We start from the raw sequence: 20,839 nt of genomic DNA on the forward strand, positions 1-20,839 counted from the left end.
TATGAAAAGAAAGCAAGTAATGGTAAACCCTGTATTCAGGATGAGATATGCTGGCCTAGAGTGAGGCAGGGAGATGGGGGTGGTGGTGGTGGGAACAGAGGGAGAGCAGGGAAGACGACCACATGGGTAGAGGAAGCTACTGCCTAAAGCCCTAGTTTTCATACTATACAGAAGATTCAGAAATGCTTACCACATTATTAAAAACATCAAGGAAGCAAATAAGAGAGCCATGTTATGTCATCAACCAAAGATTAACCTAGTTTTGTGTACTTCAGTTCCAACAGGGAGTGAATATTTGCACTTTAAGAAGTAGCAGAGCCTCCACTTATTAGGTTTTAAAACATAATAAGCAGTGACAGTCATTAAAATTTGCTGTATTTGATTAGAAACAACAAAAACTAGAGGCTAAAAACTCTAGCGATTTAGGGACATGATCCTCAGACACTAACACTGACCTGGAGCAAAGTAAAGAGAGGGGTTCCTCAATAAAAGTTTGACATTTCAATGTTGTAAGTATAATTTAAACCCATTCCTAAGGTGGATTCATAACTCCTTAAATGGTGACGAGTTTAGATACCAAAGAAAAAGTAAATCAGAAGCAAACCTAACAGACTTAGTAGTAGTTACCGCTGGACTTGGTAGACGAAATGTTTTAAAAAGTCCTCATGTAACAGATACTTTTTGCACCAACAATAAAAGGAAAAAAAACAGTTAATTCGACAATCATAACTGGCAAAAGCTGATCTTCCAAAGTGAAGAGTATATGATCATTATGAAAACCAATATGGAATTTCATATGGTAAGTGGTCAGAGGAAGAGGCAGATGGTAAATCAAGTGGCAAAAAAGACTAACCAATAAATTCAAAAACACGGATTAAGATTACCAAAGGACTTTTAAAAGTAGCAACAAATACTTCATGAACATTGGAGTTGGCAAGGATTTCTTGGACAGGACACCAAAAGCACAGTAATAAAGGTTTAAAAAAAAAAAAAAAAAAGCTGACCTGGACTACAAGAATTAAAAACTTCTGGGCATCAAAGGACACCATGAACAGACTGAACAGGCAACCTATACAATGGGAGAAAATATTTGTAAATCACAGATCTGATAAATGGTTAATATCTAAAATATTTGAAGAACTACAAATAGCAATAAAAAATAACCCAGTTTTAAAAACGAATAAAGGACTTGAAAAGCTATTTCTCCAAACAAGACACAAATGGCCAGCAATTCTAGGGAAAGATGCTTCTTAACATCACTATTATGTTAATGCAAATCAAAACCACAATGAGATGCCACTTCACACCCAGTTGGATGGCTGCTATTTCAAACAAACAACAGAGAACAAGTGTTGGTGATCATATGGAAAACTGAAATGTTTGAAAGAGATTTATTTAATATTCATTCGTGAGAGATACACAGAGAGAGGCAGAGACAGAGGGAGAAGCATGTTCCTCGCAAGGAGCCCGATGTGGGACTCAATCCCCAGACCTGGATCATGCCTTGAGCCAAAGGCAGATACTCAATCACTGAGCCACCCAGGCATCCTCAAAAACTGGAATTCTTGCAAACTGCTGAGGCTCTAGAGTGGCACAGCTGCTATTGGAAAAGTGTGAGGCTCCTCAAAAAAATTAAAAATAGAAATACATATAATCCAGCAATCCCACTTCTGGGTGTATCTCCAAAAGAAATGAAAACAGGGTTTCAAAAGGCTTTTGTACACCTCTCATAGCAACATTATTCATAATAACCAAAAGGTGGAAGCCATCCATTTATCACAGACAGATGATAAATAAAATGTTACATACAAACATGGAATGTTTCCACTCACTTACTTGATCTCTACACCCAAGATGGGGCTCAAACTCAGGACACCGAAATCAAGAGTTACATGTTGTACTGACTGCGCCAGCCAGGTGCACTTGTTTCAACTTTTAAGGAGGATGAAAATTTTGACACATGCTGTAACACAAACCCAGAGGATCTAATGCCAAGGAAAATAAGCCAGTCACAAAAAGGCAAATGCTTTAGGATTCTACTCAACATGAGGTACCTCAAACTCATAGAAACAGAAAAATACAATAACGGTTACCATGGGCTAAAGGGATAAGGGAATGGGGAGTTTTCTGGGTATGTAATTTCAGTTTTGCAAGATGAAAAACTTCTGGAGCTTGGTTGCACAACACTGAACTCTACTGAACTGTGCACTAAAAATGATTAAGAAGATACATTTTACATGTATTTTACATTTTTAAAAAGTTACAATAAAAATTGAAAAAATCTGGTATTAGCAACTATGTAGGGAAATGGATAGACTCAAGAGGAAATGTAAGCTTTCCAGAGAGTATCTGAGTCTCTGATACAAGTTGTAAAACCATGCATGCTCACTGACCAAGCAACACCCCTCCAGGGAATATAATGCAGTCGCCAAATTCAAAGAGATGCTCACAGAGGCGTGACCGAAAATAGTCAAAACACTGCTTACAACTTAAGAGACTTGACTAAATATCTTATACTATAAGTACTTTGGGATAAAATAATGCAGTTGTTTGATCTTTTTTGAGGTCCTGGAGCTCTTTGGCAAGTTTATGCTTTTCACAGAAAAATATACAGTTTCTGAGCATTCAGACTTCTAGAAGCCCATCCATGCCATTCCTGTAGAATTAACTACCCCGAAAAAAACTGATTTCCAAAGTGTTTGTGGACTCTGCTGATACAGGGAGATGTGGATGGAAACAAAATTAAATGCAAAACCAGAACAAGACCAGAATATACACACTGATTGTCATTACATAAAAGGCTCAGAGCAAGGGAAGCAGGTGCCTAAGGGGCAAGAGAGGGAACCAGGACCAAGGGGTTGGACCTGAGGCCCAGCAATAAAGGAAGGTAGCACTGTAAACGCTAGTGCCCAACACACACATACCTTTATGCCATCTCACAGATGAGGGAAAGCAGGCCTGGTGGGTGGGGCTAGGTAGTTCTGATTCAAATTCAAATAAAGCTGCCAGGAACCACACTGGTAGAACCCAGATCCATCTTTGTGTACCTGCTTTTGATGCTCTCTCTCGTGGGGGGGTTGCTATGTCCAAAACAGGATGGTGGAATGGGGAGTCATGGAGGAGCGACAACCAGGACTCTGGTAGGGACAATACCTGCCTGTCCCCAAGGTCTTCTCTAGTGAACTGTCCCATTGGGACAACAATCCTCATGGCTGACAGGACTGTCACTCCATTGTGGAGCCCCAGGGGGGCCAGAACCAGGAGGGGAGCAAGCTCTGGGGGCTCTGAGGGGGCATTAGCTCCCACTCCCTGCCCACAGGAGGCACAATAAGCACCAGCTGTGGTATATGTTTAAGTGTAAAAAAAAAAAAAATCAAACCATAAGTGTCATAATATAGATTAATATTTATATACCTTTGAGATGGGAGAAATCTAAGTACAACGAAGTATAGAAACTGAAGAGTGACGACCTCAGAACAATGTCACTTTTGTATGTCCAAAGCAATAAACAAAATGAAAGGCAATCTAGAAACCAGGAAAAATATTTGCATCAGTTTTTTTTGCATCAGATTATTAATATCCTTCATATGTGCTTTCACAAAATAGGAAGTTGAAGCGTGCACACGCACGCGCATGCACACACACCACTACAAATGACCAATCCACACAGATGTTTAGTCTTAGTAGCAGCAAAGCAACGCTCATAGCCCTAGTAAATAAAGCAGCAAGGATCCACCCAAGGATCTAAGGTTTTTAACATGGCAAGATTGTTCTGTGGAGAAGGGAAACAGAGCCAGGTTTACATCAATTGTGAGAAAACTAATTTAGAAAATACCACCCAGGGAGGGCTATTTAACACATTAATGAACCTAAAGTCTTAAGTTTGACATAGGCATTTCATATATTAATATATCCCAAAGAAAACATATCAGATGTGATAAAGTGTGCGCTTTGGGGCAGGTCATCACAACTTCCCAAGAGAGAAAAAAACAACCCTGGAAAATATGCCATGTAAATGAGATTGTTTCAATCGACACAGCCATACAATAGATTACAGTCACCACCAAACGCTCTTCAAACAGGAAGAGTTTCATTATACATTAAGTGTATTTAAAAAAAAAAAAAAGCATATTCAATGCATAGGAGGAAGAAAAACTCTAGACGCAAATGTCAATAACAATTATTAACAGAGGATTTTGGTTTTTCCCAATTTTACTTGTAAACCCCACAATAAACCTTTATACAGCAGAACTCAGTTAAGAATTAAAGAGAAGGAAGGTGGTACAGAGCTGAGGGGTCCACAGGGGACACCCACCAGAGCAAGGTCAAGGCCATACTCCTGGGTACATACACCTTCATGGCTTTATTTCTAATTGTTTTGCTACCTTCCTCTTGCCACTTCCAGGCTGCATCAGCGTATTTTTGTTACATACGAATGCTTAATACATACAAGAATCTGTAAGCCTGTTTCGCATTTCATTTAATATCAGCACCACACAATAAAAGTATTGTACAAGACCAGAAGTTAACATTTCTTCCAGGGACAGCCACAGAGATGCTGGGTTCAGCATAAAAGGCGATTGTTCAGGGTCAATGAGACAAACCAAGGGCAGCTGATGGTGGGGGAGGAGGGCGTTACTGTCCGATGCCTTTTGTAGGGCCAGCCACTTCTGCAGTTCTAGGTCCAACCTGGGCTCCTAGAGGAGCCTCCACCCATACTCACTCTCAGGCTATTTTTTCTTTCTTTCTTTTTTTTTAAGATTTTACTTATTCATGAGACACAGAGACAGAGGCAGAGGCAGAAGCAGGTTCCATGTAGGGAGCCTGGTGTGGGACCCTCATCCCAGGTTTCCAGGATCACGCCCCAGGCCAAAAGTGGCACTAAACCGGTGAGCCACCTGGGCTGCCCTATTTTTCCTTTTGAATGGGACTTCCAAATGCGCATTTTGCTGTCCTTATGCCCCAATCCTTTAATTTGCACATCACCATTTTCTACTTAATGGATTTCATTGTATCATCCACTACCTGTGGGAGTTCAGAGAAGGGTGACTGCAAACTGATTAGCAAAAATCACCAACACTGCCATCAACACCTGCAACCCACCCCACTTGGGCGCAGGTGCAGAACAGGTAGGAATCTCTTTCACCATCTCAGGAGCCCTTGGATTGGGTGGAGGCTAGGAGGCATGGGCTCAGCCCCAGCTGCCTGCTCTCAGCCCACACCAAACATTACACCCTCATGGAAATTCTTTATCAGCCCAACATAGTTGTTAGGAAACAGTGACATTCAGAGAGACATTTATAGCAGTTACCCTTAAGACTGGAAGTAAGTTTTATAATCACCATATAAAAAATAAGTTTGGAAAGGGCAGGGCGGATGGAAGGCTTGGGTAAAAAAAGTAGAGAAGGACTACGTAGGAAAGTCTGAATTGTTCTGGGGGAGCAAGCAGTGGCACCCACTCACAGCAGATCCATGACCTCCCCCCCCCCCAACCGGCCACCTCCTCCTGCCTGGCACCAGTTTTTCAGTAGCAGATATTAAAGGCTCCTGAGGCCCCACAGCTATGCTCTTGAAGGAATTCCTTAGGCCAGGCTCTCCCACACCCTTGTTCAGGTCAAGGCACTCATCCATCCCCATTCCACATCTTAACCTTTCCTTCAGAGACAAGCTTCCCTTTCAGCTCCCTTGAAAACAAAAGCCTTAAGAGGCTGGCAGCAGTTTCTGAGCCCAGTTTGTCTCCTGTAGGGCTGAAGAGTAAACGCCTATGAGCAGCAGCAGCAGAGCTTCTCTCCCAGGATGAAGCCACTGCCACATCCCCACCCAGGATACATGATCAACTTAAGAGCCATGAGGCAAACGGGATTCATGCCCTCTGCATAACCTTGACCTGGTTCTCGCGGCAGAGACACCTGAGCCCAAACTCTTGGTCACCCAATAAAGCCAAACTCTTTAGTACTGGAGAGAATTATGTGGTTAGACCCAAATCCCAGATACACTCCAGCCTCCTCAAAACCACAAATACGGAAAACAGATTACATGTGCTGTATGCTTTAGACGGTTTCCTCTAAGCAAAGAGAATGATACGCCCCCTTTTCGACAGTACGGTTTGGAAACCTAACCAGTTAAAGTTCAAGGATATTACAAAGTACTCCCCCAGTACCTTGACACTGACCTTCCTCAGCTGGATGGTTTCAGTATCATATTTTGCACAACCATTAGACACTACAGGGAGGAGAGCCCCCATTCCCATCCACCAGGCTGCAGGCCATTCAGGCCCTACCAGTTCTATTTAAGATCACCAAGCTCCATTAAACGACCTCAATCATTTAAAACTACTGAAGAGCAAATCTCAGTCTAAATCTACAGTAATGTAACCAATTGCATTATCAAGAACACCTCATTTACACAAAAAATAAAAGTCAGAAATCATAACATAGCAATACAACAATTATGAGTTTAGAACTCAAGCCTTTATTTGTGCTGTAAAGAGGGAGGAAAAATGATTAGTAATGTACATGATGCAACAGGGCTAGTTCTTACCACAGAGCAACACAAATACTTTAACCATAGCTTCAATTTCACAACAGCACACCCAAACACATTGCCCCATACATGCAGGACTCCTACTCTTTAAATTCGTGTAACAGCAATTACATCATACTAAGTCACTGATTAAAAACTGGACAATACCAACATGTTTTTAAACATTAAAAATAACCCAGAAGACAAATCCCAGAGGCAACAAGTATTGGGGATTTTAAAATTAAATTTAAGGGAAGAGGCACAGAATTAAAAGCTACCAGTATTGGGGCAGCCCCAATGGCGCAGCGGTTTGGCGCCGCCTGCAGCCCGGCGTTTGATCCTAGGGACCCTGGACGGAGTCCCAGGTTGGGCTCCCTGCATGGAGCCTGCTTCTCCCTCTGCCCACCCCCCTCTCTCTGTCTCTCATGAATAAATAAAAACTTAAAAAAAATGCAGCACTGCAATGATAAACATTATTAAAAAAAAAAAAGTTACCAGTATTACTTTACCAATTCAATAGATGCATCTCGGAAATAAAAGTCATCATAAATGGTTTTCAGGTTTTTCTCTGAATTTTTAACAGACCACATCTGAGTACAGGTCCCCCTCCACTTTGCTAATTCCCCAAATTGAGTTGCCCCTCAAACACTGAATCAATTTAAAAGGCACAATATATAATTAACTCCAACCATCACAAGGGCACATGGTTTGCTACCAAATATTACAGTAATTTTACAGAAACCATTACAAGAATAGCAAGACTTTTTTTTACTGCTGCCAATACAGACCAAAGATGAGATGTGTAAGATTCCTTTAAAAGTCATTGCATTTTCACGTTGTTCAGAATTTTCAATCACAAAATCTTGAGTAAATAGAAATGTTACAGACCCACAAGTACATCTAATCTCAAGTGCACACCAAAAATTTGAACTGTTTTAAATATTTTTTTGTTTTAAATACTTTAAATACCCAATTGTGAAGTCTTTCCCTAAGACCTCTAGCTGCTCCCCAGTACTGCACACCTTCACATAAACCACTGAAGAACCTAACGAAGCAGTGAAGGCTATTACTCAGCTGATGGGAATTTCTGCACCCCGCCTTTAATGACTGGCATTCCTGTTCGGTTACATTTTTTTCAGTCTTCCCTACTTTACAGCAAAACAACTTTGCTTCTTTACCTGCATTTAGCAGATTTCCAAAGGACTTAAGTTTCTAAGCAATTTTTATGCTTCCAAGAGACAACTAGCATTAACTACTTTTCTTTGCCCAGTTGTCTATTACATTCAAATGCCCAGAGCTCTACTTGACCTTTTCGCAAGAATTCCCTTCAATCCACATGTCCTACCACCCCCACCCTCTGCAGCACAGCTAACCAAACCAACCCTCTCCCTTTCCTCACCCCCACCCCTCCCAGCACCAATGGCAGCCCAACCCTCACCTCGGAGTTCTCCATTAAGATTACCTAGAAATTAAATTCACATTACAAAATACATAGAACTAAAGATCACTGGTAGTACCCCAACCATTCCCTTTGCTTATTATCTGCAATGCAATTGGAATGCCCAAAATAGACCTGTCATTTCTAACAATTTGGCCACAACCAACTTATACCCAAGACTGTAGCAGCAAAACACGATTCCCCTCCCCCAATTTGCCAGTATGCATAAGTATTGCCTAAAGCATTTCAAATGTGAACACGTTCCCAAAATACAGGTTAGACTAGAACACTAATTCCTCCAAACAATGCACAGGCGGGCAGGGCAGGTAGGCAGGCGAGAAGCAGGGTAGGTGAGAGGGTCACTGGGCTCCATCTGCAAGATTCACCTACAAGGCATCACTCTGCGTTGAGGCATGTTAGAATGTCCTACAGCTTTTAAGATTCTTCTTGAAGCTCAAATTTCGTAGCCCAGAACTAGTTATGACTGGGGGCTCAATTTAGAAGATGCAGCATCTGAAAACCTCCACCTCAGAAAAAAGGAGGGGTGTCTGCTGGCATTCATGAGCCTGGAAGTTGATGCTCCTGGATCAATCAAACACATCTGCGGGTGGCCGGACACATCTGCTTTGGACCTTGAAGGACTGCCCCCTCATAAGCTCATCTGAAAACCTTAAATGGCCTCCTGAATATAGGGCTTCCTGAGCAAGGCCTGGAAACGGGACACAGGAGAACTTCCACCTCTTAAGACTCTGGAAATTCAATCTGCAGACATCCACTTAGGCGGGATCTCTCCTTCAGGGTCTCCCCTCCTGCACTGCTACGACTCACACTGGCCAAGGGCTCCAATTCTCCTGGTGCCATCTGATCACCACGATGAACACTACAGTAACAAACCATGGTCCATGAGGCATTTGGTAACCGTCAGCGGGGGCCACTGCTGCAGGCCCGCCCAAGGTATACATTCGATCCCCACCCTCTCCGCAGGCAAGCAACACCACCCCACCCCACCCTGGGTCTCAGCAAGGAGGGCCTTCCCTCCTTCACGATTACCAACCAAGTTGTTCGGGGCCTTCTGCAACGTTCCCAGGCTTACCAGGTTACCAGAAGCAATGCTTTAAGTGAATGGATAACCTTGAGAAAGCTAAAGGGAGGAGGAGGGGCAGAGTGAGCTCACAGAAGTTAGCACCGAAGCTAGAGAGAAAAGTCCAAATGGGAACACTGGCACCTGGAAAATAAAGCGTGGGTCAATTTTGTCCACAGACACACCAACATCCTGCCTCGGCAATCCCCAGCCTGTCACATGCGGCACCACATCAATAACGCTTAGGTGGCACCTTACCTCCTCAATCACTCTTGAGACCACCCTCCCCTCCAATGAGGGGTCTGGCCTCACACCCAGACCTGGGTTCCACCAGGCTGGGCATGGCCTGGACTCTGTCCCAAGCCGAACCAACATTACACACTACCCTAGGCCAGAGCTGTCGGCCCGCGAAGCTAAGTTCAGTTTCCACAAGACCAGGCCTCATCCCCTCGCGGGTTCGCAACCCTCTGAAAAAAAAGGGGGGGGGGGTGGCTGCTGGCATTGGCAAGTTCAAGGTCTGCCATGCCAGCAGCCCACCTGCAGCCCTGCACCCCACTGCCTTCCTTCCTCCTCCTCATTCCCGGGGCATCAACTGCCCAATGCTGCTTCCTCCACAGAAGAGCGGCGAGATCCCGTCTCCCCTGGCTTCTACCCGCCTTCCTCCTGCCACACAAACCAAGGCGCTGGGGCCCCGGGGGCCACGCAGAGCAGCGCCCTCCCAGAGGTCAAGTTCCCCTTCCCCAGAAGGCAGCGGCTGAAGGGCCGTCCTCCCCGGGGTCACCGCGGGAACCCTCAGGGCAACTGTCCCCACCACAGCTCCCCCCAGACCTAGGCTCCTCTTTAACCCTCCTCGTCCTGGCATTGGCATCCCCACCCCCTGGAGTCTCCTCTGCCATTTCCCCCACTGTCCCCTGAGGCCCTGAACTGGCCGCTTCCGCCCCGCCACTGAACCCAAGGCCGCGGCCCTCCTTGTCGCTAACTCCTGACGGACAGGCCACAACTTTTGCTTTTATAGCCGACGGCCGCATCACTGGGGCACTGCTCAGCGGGACGATTCCTCCACCGCCGCCGGGGAAAAAAGTCCCTCCCCCAGCCCTCCTAGGAGCGACCCGGGCGGGTCTCGGGGCGGCCGTCCCGCGGATTCCCGGGTTACCCACGCCTCCCCCTCAGCAGCGCTTCGTGACCCGGGGAAAATATTTCTAAGTTCTATTTGGGATGCGATTTCCGTGAGCGAGAAACCGGTTTCATTCCGGGCGGGGGAGGGGCAGGGGGTGGAAGCAGCGCTCCCCGAGACGGAGCGGGGCAGCGTGGGGGAGGCCGGCTGGGGCTCGCCCTCTCGAGGGGCCCGGAGGAGACGCCGGGGTCGCCTCAGGTCACCCCGCCCCGCGCGAGTCCGAAAGAAGGGCCGGCGCGGCGTCTGGAAAATTCCAGGCGGCGGCGGAGGGATCTCTGCAGGGGGCGCATCACTCCCCGCGGCGGCGGGTGGGGGCGGGGCGCGTCCGCGTGACTCCGCGGGCGGCGGCTCGGCCTCGTGAGCGCCGGTGACGTCAGCGCCCAGGCGCGCGTGGGGGGCGGGGCGGGCCCGCGCGGCGGGAGTCACGACCGTCCCCCGGAAGGAGGGGACTGTCCGCACGATGTCCTCTGTGAAGCGCCTCCGCTTCAGAAACTGTCATTTTGTGCTGCTAGAAATGGCTGCGGGCAAGTTGATCCGAACGTTGAGCCCCGTGACGTTGCTGCCTGGTGGCTCCTGGGGAATGTGTTTATGGTTTTGTTGTGCTCCGTGGCCGGGGGCCTGAAGGTTTGAAGTCTTTCATAGCAAAACCCCCTCCTGGAATAGGCTACTTAATGACTTTTCGTGATGTATTAAGTGGAAATAAGTAGTTGGCAAAATAATGAAATCAAAGTCTTGTTTATGGGGGAAAACTGCAGAACTGCATGGCTGTAAGATCAAAAGGGTGTAGATAACCAGCTCGTTCTACGTTTGCACTGGGAGGTGGGGGAAAAGGGAGACAAAAAATTAACGACTGATTTTGTCCAGGGCAGTTTACAGCCTGTGATTGGGCCTCAGGACTCTGAGTCATCAAACAGGACGTGGGGGCACTGCCTGCTGGCTGCTCACGTACAGCAGGCCTCCAAACTGGGTCTTTTATTCTTTAAGATTTTTATTTGAGGGCGGCCCTTGGTGGGTGCCTGCAGCCTGGGGTGTGGTCCTGAGGACCCTGGATAGAGTCCCACGCTGGGCTCCCTGCATGGAGCCTGCTTCTCCCTCTGCCTGTGCCTCTGCCCCTCTCACTCTGTGTCTCTATGAATAAATAAATAAAATCCTTATTTTTAACAAAATTTTTTTTTATTTGAGAAAGAGCACAAATCAAGGGAGAGGGAGAGAGAATCTCAAGCTGGGTCCTCCTTGAACATGGAGCTTGACTCGGGTCTCCATCCCATGACCCTGAGAGCACCACCTAAGCAGAAACCAGGAGCGGGACTTAACCGACTCAGCAACCCAGGTGCCCGCTGTGTGGATCTTCTAAAGCAGAGGTAAAAGCAAACCCTCAGACTCTCAGCCCCTCCACCAAGGCCAGGCCTGAGTGCTTGGTGAGGCTTTTGCAAAGGGCAGTTAGCATCTCCTTGTCAGGGTGAGGGGAGAACCACAGCTTGAGACCATGTGGCCTCCATTCAGCCCTGGCCCCCTGAAGTATAGGGCGGAGGGGGACTGTGGTCAGATTAACCAGAAATGAGGAGGACTTGACCAACTCTCTGCCAGAAAGTCTCCTCCAAAAGTAACCACCCATGCCCCAAAACAAAACGTTCCCTGACAATAGGTTCCCTTAGCAACTGAGAGGAAACTGGGAGAGAACTATTCCCCAGCCTCTGCAACAAGGCGTGGGCAGGTGGGGCTGGGCCCCTCCTTGTGGTTCTTACAAAACTGATGACTCTCATGTGACCCTCAGCACTGAAAACAGAATTTGTGGCAAGTCCAGGCTTGTCCTCTAGCAGCTGCTCTTCTGCCAAGAAAGATTCCTGCAGCACACCCTCATCTAGATCTGCTCCCTCAGTCTTGTTCTGACAATGTTTCCAGGGGTCGGTTGGTGAGACTTGGCGTGGAAGAACAATGTGAGAAGAGGGATTCATCAGAATGTTCTAGAAGCTCTGAGGTGTGTATAATACTCAGCAAGTTCCTTTCCTGCTGCGTCACAGTGCCAGGCTGTGGAGTCAGCCCTATATTTATCTACAAGGCGCCAGAGAGGCGGTAGTCTCCATGGCTCTGTGGCTGCTTCCTGGGCCCACTTGAAGTCTTACCTTGCTTTTCTCTACCTGTAGTTTAAAAATCGTCCTTCAACGTTATCATTCCCAAGTTCCAGAAACAAACTTCCTTAGATTTTTTTTTCCCCAAAAAAGTAGTAGTAGGTGGAATTAGCAACATAAAACATTAGGATTCTACAAAGCTTAGGATTCTCCATCACAAAAGGCCCTAAAGCCCTGTGTGCCCTGGTGTCTGGAGCTGCTCTGGCCACTGACTCCATTTGCAAGGACAAAATGGCAGTTTCAGGGGGTCTTGTTTAGAAGCTCTCCTGGCCTCCAGTTCTATACAGCTGGTGTTCTTTGGGAAAGGAATGTACTTACTGAGAGGAGTGGAGGATAGTGTTAAAAAGAAATGACGTATCTAAAACTGAGTCATGTGTGCTAAACCCCACCAAAACTTAATGCCTAACTTAATTGCAGTGTCAGACCAATCAGTCTGGAATTTCCTGATTCACTCTAGTGAGGCAGCCTGCATTAGAAGGCCCCTGCTCTTCCACCTAAAGTAAGGTGACCTTGAAAAAGAACTATTTTTCTTTTGCTAAGATCCTCCTTGTCATACCTCCTTGTCAAATAGAAATACCTTCTATTTTCTGCAGCTCCTTTCCATTTATCGGATGGAACACCCAATTCATGAATCATTGAATACAGCCAGTTAGGTCTTTACATTTACTCAGTTGAATTTTGTGTGTGTGTGTTTTTTTAACAGTAGAAAACCACAAAGGGGCATCTCTGTCCTGCCTTAGGGAAGGCCAAGATAGTCTTACGATGAGGTGGACAAATGTGGTGCTTGGGTTCTGCCTCTTTTTCTGTAAATAAGGCTAAAAATACCTCCACCCTGAGGGAGGAAGAGAGCAGGCAGTGCGTCAGCAGATTTCTTTGGATCAAAACAAGCTGTTCCAGGAAACAGCCGTAAACAGGAACTCAGTGGGGCTGGTGAGGGATCCACCCAACCGGAGTGAAGTTCTTTCCTCCCTCGGGAGCCCACTTGTGAGCTTAGGGTTGGAGGGGAAAGGAGAACAGGAAAGGACCCATTGGGCAACATCTGGGTTTTTCAGGGTCAGGGCCGCGGTTCCAAGTCCTTTCATACACCCATGGCTGTCCCCCCACCTTGTTCTGAAGCCAGCTCAGCTCTGCTTCCAAACACACACCAGCCTAGGAAAGCACCCAGATTTCCTGCAGGAGCCACTGGAAAACAGAAGAGGGGAGAAAAAGGGGTTGTACTTCAGGTTCACGCCACGGGCAGGCGACCAGAGAATGTGCCAGACTCTGCTCCCACTCCCCACAGGTCCAGTTCCAGGGCTGTGGCCTCCTGGGTCACCTTGGCCGTCTGCTCACAAGAACCTATCAGTTGGGCCCTTTACCCTCTGAGCCATGAGGCCTCTTGTCTCAGCCCAGGAGGAAGCTGCACAGTCACCGTGTGCTGGCCGGGAGCCCTGACTGCCCTGCCAGGCCCCGCCTCGCAGCAGCCCAAGCAGAATCAACAACCTCCACACACCCCACCCCCACCCCCAGCAGCCCGGGCTCAGGACGGCAGCCCCCATCTCACAGTGTGGGCCTGGCCGGCTCTTAACCCCTCCCAGACATTCTTTTCTCATTTCCACTTAGGTAATTCTGACCTATTACGGTTCTGCCTGGAAGGCTCTTCGCCCAGTGCCCATCTGGGCCAGCCGTCCCTCAGGGGCTCAGGCCTCTGCCTGGAGGTCACGTCCGCAGTGGGTCGTGGACCGCACTGGGGCTTCGGCTCCTTGAGGGGGTGGTGGTTTCTGTTTGTTCTGCCCTCCGCTGGCTCCCTGGTCCCTGGCACACAGCAGACCTCAGTGTGTTGAAGAAAGCAGTCTATGTTTTTATAAAGGTCACTGTTCACTGTGAGGCTCTCAACAAATATTTGTGATATTGGTGGATAGAAGGAAGGAAACAAGTGCCCAGGTCAGCAGCAGTCCCACAAACTCAATGACAGACCCAGATTTAGGGGCCTGTCCAGCCTGGATGCCCAGGTCAGGAGATGAGGAGAAAGCATCAGGGGTGCTCCCTGTGGGCGGGGCCCAGCTTCTCACCCTGAACGCCTGGGCCCAACTGAGAGGGTCCCTGTCTGCTGGTGCTGGCAGAAGGCATTTGAGGGAGAGAGTGTCAGGGTTCGGACTCCCCAGACCCTGGCTCATGAGGGAGAGGAGTTGGACATACCCACCTACATCTCATGCTCGAACTAACTTTTTCTTCCTTTCCTTTCCTTTCCTTTCCTTTCCTTTCCTTTCCTTTCCTTTCCTTTCCTTTCCTTTCCTTTCCTTTCCTTTCCTTTCCTTTCCTTTCTTTCCTTTCCTTTCCTTTCCTTTCCTTTCCTTTCCTTTCCTTTCCTTTCCTTTCCTTTCCTTTTTCCTTTTTTTTCTTTTGTTTTTCTTTCTAAGATTTTACTTATTTATTCATGAGAGAGAGGCAGAAACATAAGCATAGGGAGAGGCAGGCTCCCTTTGGGGAGCCCTGGACCCTAGGATCATGACCTGAGCCAAAGACGGATGCTCAACCACTGAGCCACCCAGGCATCCCCATGCTTGAACTTTCTAAGCCCACATGGACCAAAAGGCAGGCAGCCAGTGGGGGGAGCAGGGAGGTTAGGGGAGGGGTTAGGGGAGAAGTCCTTACATACTTGACCCTTTTTTTTTTTTTTTTAAAGAGGTTTTTCGGCTTTATTTATTTTTTTTTTTTAATTTTTATTTATTTATGATAGTCACAGAGAGAGAGAGAGAGAGGCGCAGAGACACAGGCAGAGGGAGAAGCAGGCTCCATGCACCGGGAGCCCGACGTGGGATTCGATCCCGGGTCTCCAGGATCGCGCCCTGGGCCAAAGGCAGGCGCCAAACCGCTGCGCCACCCAGGGATCCCCATACTTGACCCTTGTGTCTGGTCGGGGCATGGGGCCTGTGGGCTCTCAGTCCCTGATGCTCTTTCCTGAGGCCTCCCTGCTGCTAGAGCCAGACTTTACTTATGCCTTGGCTGTGCCTCTGGGGAAACAACTTGGAGGATGAGACTTAGTCTCCTGCCTCTGGAGCTCCTGGATACGCCGCCACATACACCCGAGACTCCTGGCATCAGGGCCCTGGTGGCCCAGTCCTGCTGACCACTTCCAGCTTTCCCTGAGTCTTGCCTAAGCTGACTTGCTGCCTAGAACTTGCCCTGCCCTTCTCCTGCCAACTCTTTCTCTGGCTCACTGTCACCTCCTTGTGTTCTGCAGCCACTGCCCCCAAGGGTTCCCCATCCCCCTTACCCCCCCCAAATCTGAGCACCTGTGTCATCACTCCTCAGCCCCCAGCAGAGGGAAATCCTATGGATCTAGAGACCTGATCCCATAAGCCTTGTTTCTTTTGACCCCAGCTGTGTCCTACCAGTAGCCCCCAAACTTCCTCAACCTCCCTATTGCTGGCTGAGCAGGTCCCGCTTTCCTAGGCACCACTCTTTGGCTTGTACTCACCTTGCCAGCCTGTTCCTGGTCCCCATCCACCAGGAATCCACCAGGAACTGTCTGGTGACAGTTCCTCTGGGCAGGGAGCTGGAGGACGCTGACATCCTACTAGGTTTGCATAACCCCCGAGAAACCCTCTTCCTTCTCCGGGCTGCATGCAGCCCCTACTGCCAAGGCTCCCACTTCTACTAGGGTCCCTGCTGCTAGAGTCCTTGTCCTCAGGCCTGAGTCTTGTCCCTACCGTGACTCCACCAGAGCACTGGTAACTTATTTTTCTTTATTTTTTTAAAGATTTATTTATTCATGATAGAGAGAGAGAGGCGGAGACACAGGGAGAGGGAGAAGCAGGCTCCATGCCGGGAGCCCGACGCAGGACTAGATCCTGGGACCCAGGATCGCGCCCGGGCCAAAGGCAGGCGCGAAACCGCTGAGCCACCCAGGGATCCCCAGAACTGGTAATTTAAATTGTCCTCGAACCTCTGAAGGAGCATGTTTTGCTCTAACCTCTGCTGTGCACCGCCTCCGCTCCCCCCACAGTGGCATCTTAAAAAAGGCGTGCGTGGCACCAGGGCTTCTGCAGGTGCAGTAGAAACCCTCTGAGTGGTGCCACTGGCCCTGGAGGCTGCTGACCCTGACACTATGAGGGAGGCCTATGCTCTCACTGGCCTAGAGTATCAGCAGTTACCACCACCCTCTTCACCAAATGCCAAGGTCAAATAGGCAGGGGACACTGTAGTCCTGAGGAAGAGCCAGGACTATTATTATTCTCCTTCTTGCAAACTGTATTTATGACAAGTAGTTTTAAAATAACCAGCGGGCTCAGTGTGGGTCGGGGAGGCAGGTGCCAGAGAGACAGCTGGGATGGGGGTGGGGCCCACCGGGCTGGGACCTGGGACAGCTCCTGTGAGCACAGGGTGGAGCAGGAGGGAGATGACTAGCCCAGGGTGTGCCCACCCCACCTCTTGGATTTCCCAAAAAAGCCCTAGTTTTAAATATTTTGACGCGATCATTTCTCTTTTTTCTCTTTTTTCTTTTCTTTTCTTTTTCTTTTCTTTCTTTTCTTTTCTTTTCTTTTCTTTTCTTTTCTTTTCTTTTCCTTTCTACGCGGTTATCATTTCACAGAAAAACATAAACATTCCAAAGCAGAATCTCTTTGCAGGACATGGATCCTGGTGTTTGGAAAATGTGGGTCACCTCACCCATTAGTGCCCTTGGAGGTCCAGGACCCCCTATCATGGACTGTAGGAAGGTGGTGGCAGTCAGGAGGCACAGCCCCTGCCTGGAGACGAGGGACGTATGCAGCGCCAGGTGAAAGGCCCCCCAGATTCTGCCTCAGGTTCCAGATTACAGGGATCTGGGCGGTAAATGCCGGGACACCGCCTCTGCGGTGCAGCTGCAGGAGGAAAGGGCGGGCTCAACTGCCCCCTTCTGGCCATAGCTGGACCTGCAGGCAGTGACCTTTGTCCACTCTCCCCCAGTTTCACAGACCGCTGCCCCTGCCAAATTGTCAGCCTGGTGGAGGCCAAAAGAGGCGGCCAACCCTGGAGCACCTGACTTTGCTGCTTAAAACTCAAGTCCTGACCCAGGCCCAACCCTACCACCCCGTTCTGGCTGACCCTGGGGTAAGTTGCCTGCCTTCTCTGATTTGGGCAGGGAGAGAGTGTCAGGTGGCTGTAAAATGTCCTCCTTGCCTGGGAGAGGGAGGAGCCATGAGAATCTGCCCTGAAGTCTCCCACTTCCCTTGGCTCTGGGCTGTCAGGCTCAAGGTCACAGCCAGGCTGGGCGTGGCTCCCCTGTGTGGCCCCTCACCCCCATACCCTCTCACTGTCTCTATTATTACAGAACCTGTCAGGATCTCTCCCCTAGGAAGCCTTCTTTGATCACTGACTCTCCTTCCCATCTGTTGTCTGTTCCTTTGTCTTCTTTTTTTTTAATATATTTTTTAAAATTTTTATTTATTTATGATAGTCACACACACACACACACACACACAGAGGGAGGCAGAGACACAGGCAGAGGGAGAAGTAGGCTCCATGCACCGGGAACCTGACGTGGGACTCGATCCCAGGTCTCCAGGATCAGGCCCTGGGCCAAAGGCAGGCGCCAAACCGCTGTGCCACCCAGGGATCCCTGTTCCTTTGTCTTCTTGAGTTTGGGTATGGCCAGCTCCTCTGCCTGGGCAACCATATGTATACAAAGTTGCTTGTGGGGCAGCCCCAGTGGCGCAGCGGTTTAGCACCGCCTGCAGCCTGGGGTGTGGTCCTGGAGACCCGGGATCGAGTCCCACGTCGGGCTCCCTGCGTGGAGCCTGCTTCTCTCTCTGCCTCTCTCTCTATGAATAAAATAAAATAAAAAAAGAAGCCACAAAGTGGTTTGTGTTCCTGGTCATGTGTGTTCCCATGGCCACCCTGGGATGGTCACTCTGGACTTTTCTTTTCCAGCTTTATCTGTGTACCTTGAGCCTTTGGCTTCTTTTTTTTTTTTTTTTTTAAGATTTTATTTATTTATTCATAGAGACAGAGAGAGAGAGGCAGAGACACAGGCAGAGGGAGAACCAGGCATCATACAGAGAGAGCCTGACGTGGGACTCGATCCAGGGTCTCCAGGATCACTCCCTGGGCTGCAGGCGGCGCTAAACCGCTGCACCACTGGGGCTGCCCGAGCCTTTGGCTTCTTACACGGAGCATGGAAGCTTTCCCGGCTGCCCTGCTGTATTCTGAGTCCAGTGGGGCTTCCGGCTTCCTGTGGGTATCTTGTCCCACTAGCAGCACGAAGCCCTCCTCTTGTGGCTGGATCTGAGGCAGGCCTGCTGGCTGCAGCTGTGACAGGAGCCACCCATGCCTGACTCACTGAGAAGCTGGGATTGGGAAGGCTTGTGGAAAGGTCCCGGATGCTGTTAAGTGGTAGAGAATGGCCCAGAAATGCCCTAACCTCTGAAGGGATTGCTTGTGCTGATTATTCCAGTGATCTCTGCTGTTGGAGTTCGGAAGAGCTAGGGGTCCTGAGGGACTCAGAAGACCCTTGTATTGCTGCACTGACCCTCATGAACCTCTTCTGGCCTAGGGCCTCTGGAGCAGGTGCTGGCTGAGGCAGTCTGTGTGTGCCAGCCTGGGGGAGGTAAGTCACTATGCAACCCAAGGGCAGCTGGTATCTTAAAATAACCACCTTTGATGCACTAAACAGCCCCAACGAAGACCGAGACTGTAAACCGTTAGGATGGTATTAGGGGTTGAATTGTGTCCCTTGCAAAAAGATATGCTCAAGTGCCAACCCTTGGGACCTCAGCATGTGACCTTAGTTGGAAATAGGGTCGCTGTAGATATAATTAGTTATGATGAAGAAGCCTAGGGTGGGTGGGCCCCTAATCCAATGTGACTGGTGTCCTTTGAAGAAGACACCCCTATGAAGATACATGCACACAGGGAGAAGCCATGTGATGACAAAGGCAGACTGAATTTATGCAGCTTTGAGCCCAGGAATGCCAACGATTGCAGAAAAACACCGGAAGCCAGGAAGGAGCGAGGAGGGGTTCCTCTGTAGCTTTCAGAGGGAACGTGGCTCTGCCGACACCTTGGTTTGGGATTTCTGGCCTCCAGAACTGTGAGATGATAAATTTCCATTGCCTTAGGCCCCCCAGCCCAAGGCGCTTTGTTACAGCAGCTCCAGGAACCTAATAAAGGTCGAACAGAGATGCGTGAAAATGACTTCCGGAACACGCTCTTCCAAGATGAGTGAGTGAGGGAGCCTGACAAAATCACAGATACAGTCACACAGGCTGCGGATGGTTCCATATCCGTTCCCCAGCATCACCCACAACCTCATAAAGCAGGGCTGATTATCTCCACTTCACATGTGAAGAGACTGGGGCCCCGCAGAGGTGACGTCTAACCTCACAAGGGTGGGGGATCCCGACCTTTCTGACCACCTCTCCTGCCTCTGCAAACAGGTGCCTGCCTCTCAGTTGTGAATGTGTGCAAAACACTGTGCTCTGCCCTTGAGCGTGGGGAAGAAATCATTAGGCCTCGTATCTCCCCCAGTCACGGGAAGAGTAGATGTTGCTACTGTCCCATTTTAGAGATGAGCCAATGGAGGGCCCAGAGAGGTGATAACATTTGCCTAAGGCTGCACAGCAGGGAGGAGGAGTCAGACAGTGAATAGGTCTTGGCCTCCTGGAGGAGAAAGATTTAATCCCTCTGGAAGACAAGGATGTCTAGGGTTTGTGTGGACTGAAGCTTAGTTTTAGGGTTTCTTTTTCCAAAAAAATAATCTTTTAAATCCTTCTTTTGCCTGTTTCACAAAACCATTGAGCATGGTGCTAGCAGAGCCTTGGAGGCAAGTGGGGAGCTCTTGCAAAGGGGAGGGCTGTGAAGCTTGACCTTCATTCAGGCTGCCCAGGCTGTGGCGGGCCGCATGCTTGCCTTCTGTGTGCTGATCGAAGGTTGGGGTGGGGGGTGGGGGTGGACATGGCAGAGGGCCTGGAGTGTATATCACTGCCCTCACCATCCAGTCAGATGTTGCTGACCACCCACTCAGAGCAGGGATTTGGGCTGATGGCCTCTCAGGGGCATGTGTAACCCAGGACCTGACCCCAGGATGATCATGGGAGAGGCAGTGGGACCACCCCCCCACAGTGTGGGCAGCAGGCTTGCACAGAAAAGGGGGGCAGAGCACCTCACAGACCAGGAAGCTGACTCCCAGGGAGCTTCAGCAGCCACCTTGCCATGTAGAGGTGCTCTCCCCAAGGGGATTTGGTTCTAGTTGGGTTCTCTCCCCTGAACCCTCTTTGGTCATCTCAAGAGTGCCTGGGATTGGGAGCACATGCTCCAAGCCCTCAGACGACTAAGAGGCCTCCCCCAGCACCCACCCTCTCCCTGACCACGGCCAGGTGTCTGTACAGATCACAAGGGGTGGTTTGTACGAGTCAGCTAGTGTGGGGGGGTGGGGGAGGACACACGGTGAGGGGTGGGCAAGTGTCCTCTCCCTCTGCCATGCTGGGTGGCCAGAGAGAGCACAAAATCCCTTCTGGGAGCGACAGCCCATTGAT

General features: G+C 49.1%; 2 long non-coding RNA genes across 5 annotated transcripts; one reads left to right on the top strand and one right to left on the bottom strand.

Annotated features, from left to right (window-relative positions):
- Positions 1 to 10,125: 10,125 nt before the first annotated feature.
- Positions 10,126 to 19,499, top strand: LOC112659541 (uncharacterized). 4 transcript variants are annotated; one of them, XR_003136376.3, is made up of 6 exons: positions 10,126 to 10,267; positions 11,402 to 11,576; positions 11,990 to 12,193; positions 17,274 to 17,417; positions 18,760 to 18,912; positions 19,218 to 19,499. It is a non-coding gene; the product is annotated as an uncharacterized LOC112659541 (long non-coding RNA). The 4 variants fall into 4 exon arrangements; XR_007403749.1 differs by having other exon boundaries at positions 12,118 to 12,193; XR_007403748.1 differs by having other exon boundaries at positions 11,402 to 11,545.
- Positions 11,367 to 12,099, bottom strand: LOC125752987 (uncharacterized). Its single transcript, XR_007403751.1, has 2 exons — positions 11,961 to 12,099; positions 11,367 to 11,500 (listed from the first exon to the last, which is right to left on the bottom strand). It is a non-coding gene; the product is annotated as an uncharacterized LOC125752987 (long non-coding RNA).
- Positions 19,500 to 20,839: the final 1,340 nt, after the last annotated feature.

This window comes from Canis lupus, chromosome 18, assembly GCF_003254725.2.
Source record: "Canis lupus dingo isolate Sandy chromosome 18, ASM325472v2, whole genome shotgun sequence".
Lineage (NCBI taxonomy): Eukaryota > Metazoa > Chordata > Mammalia > Carnivora > Canidae > Canis > Canis lupus.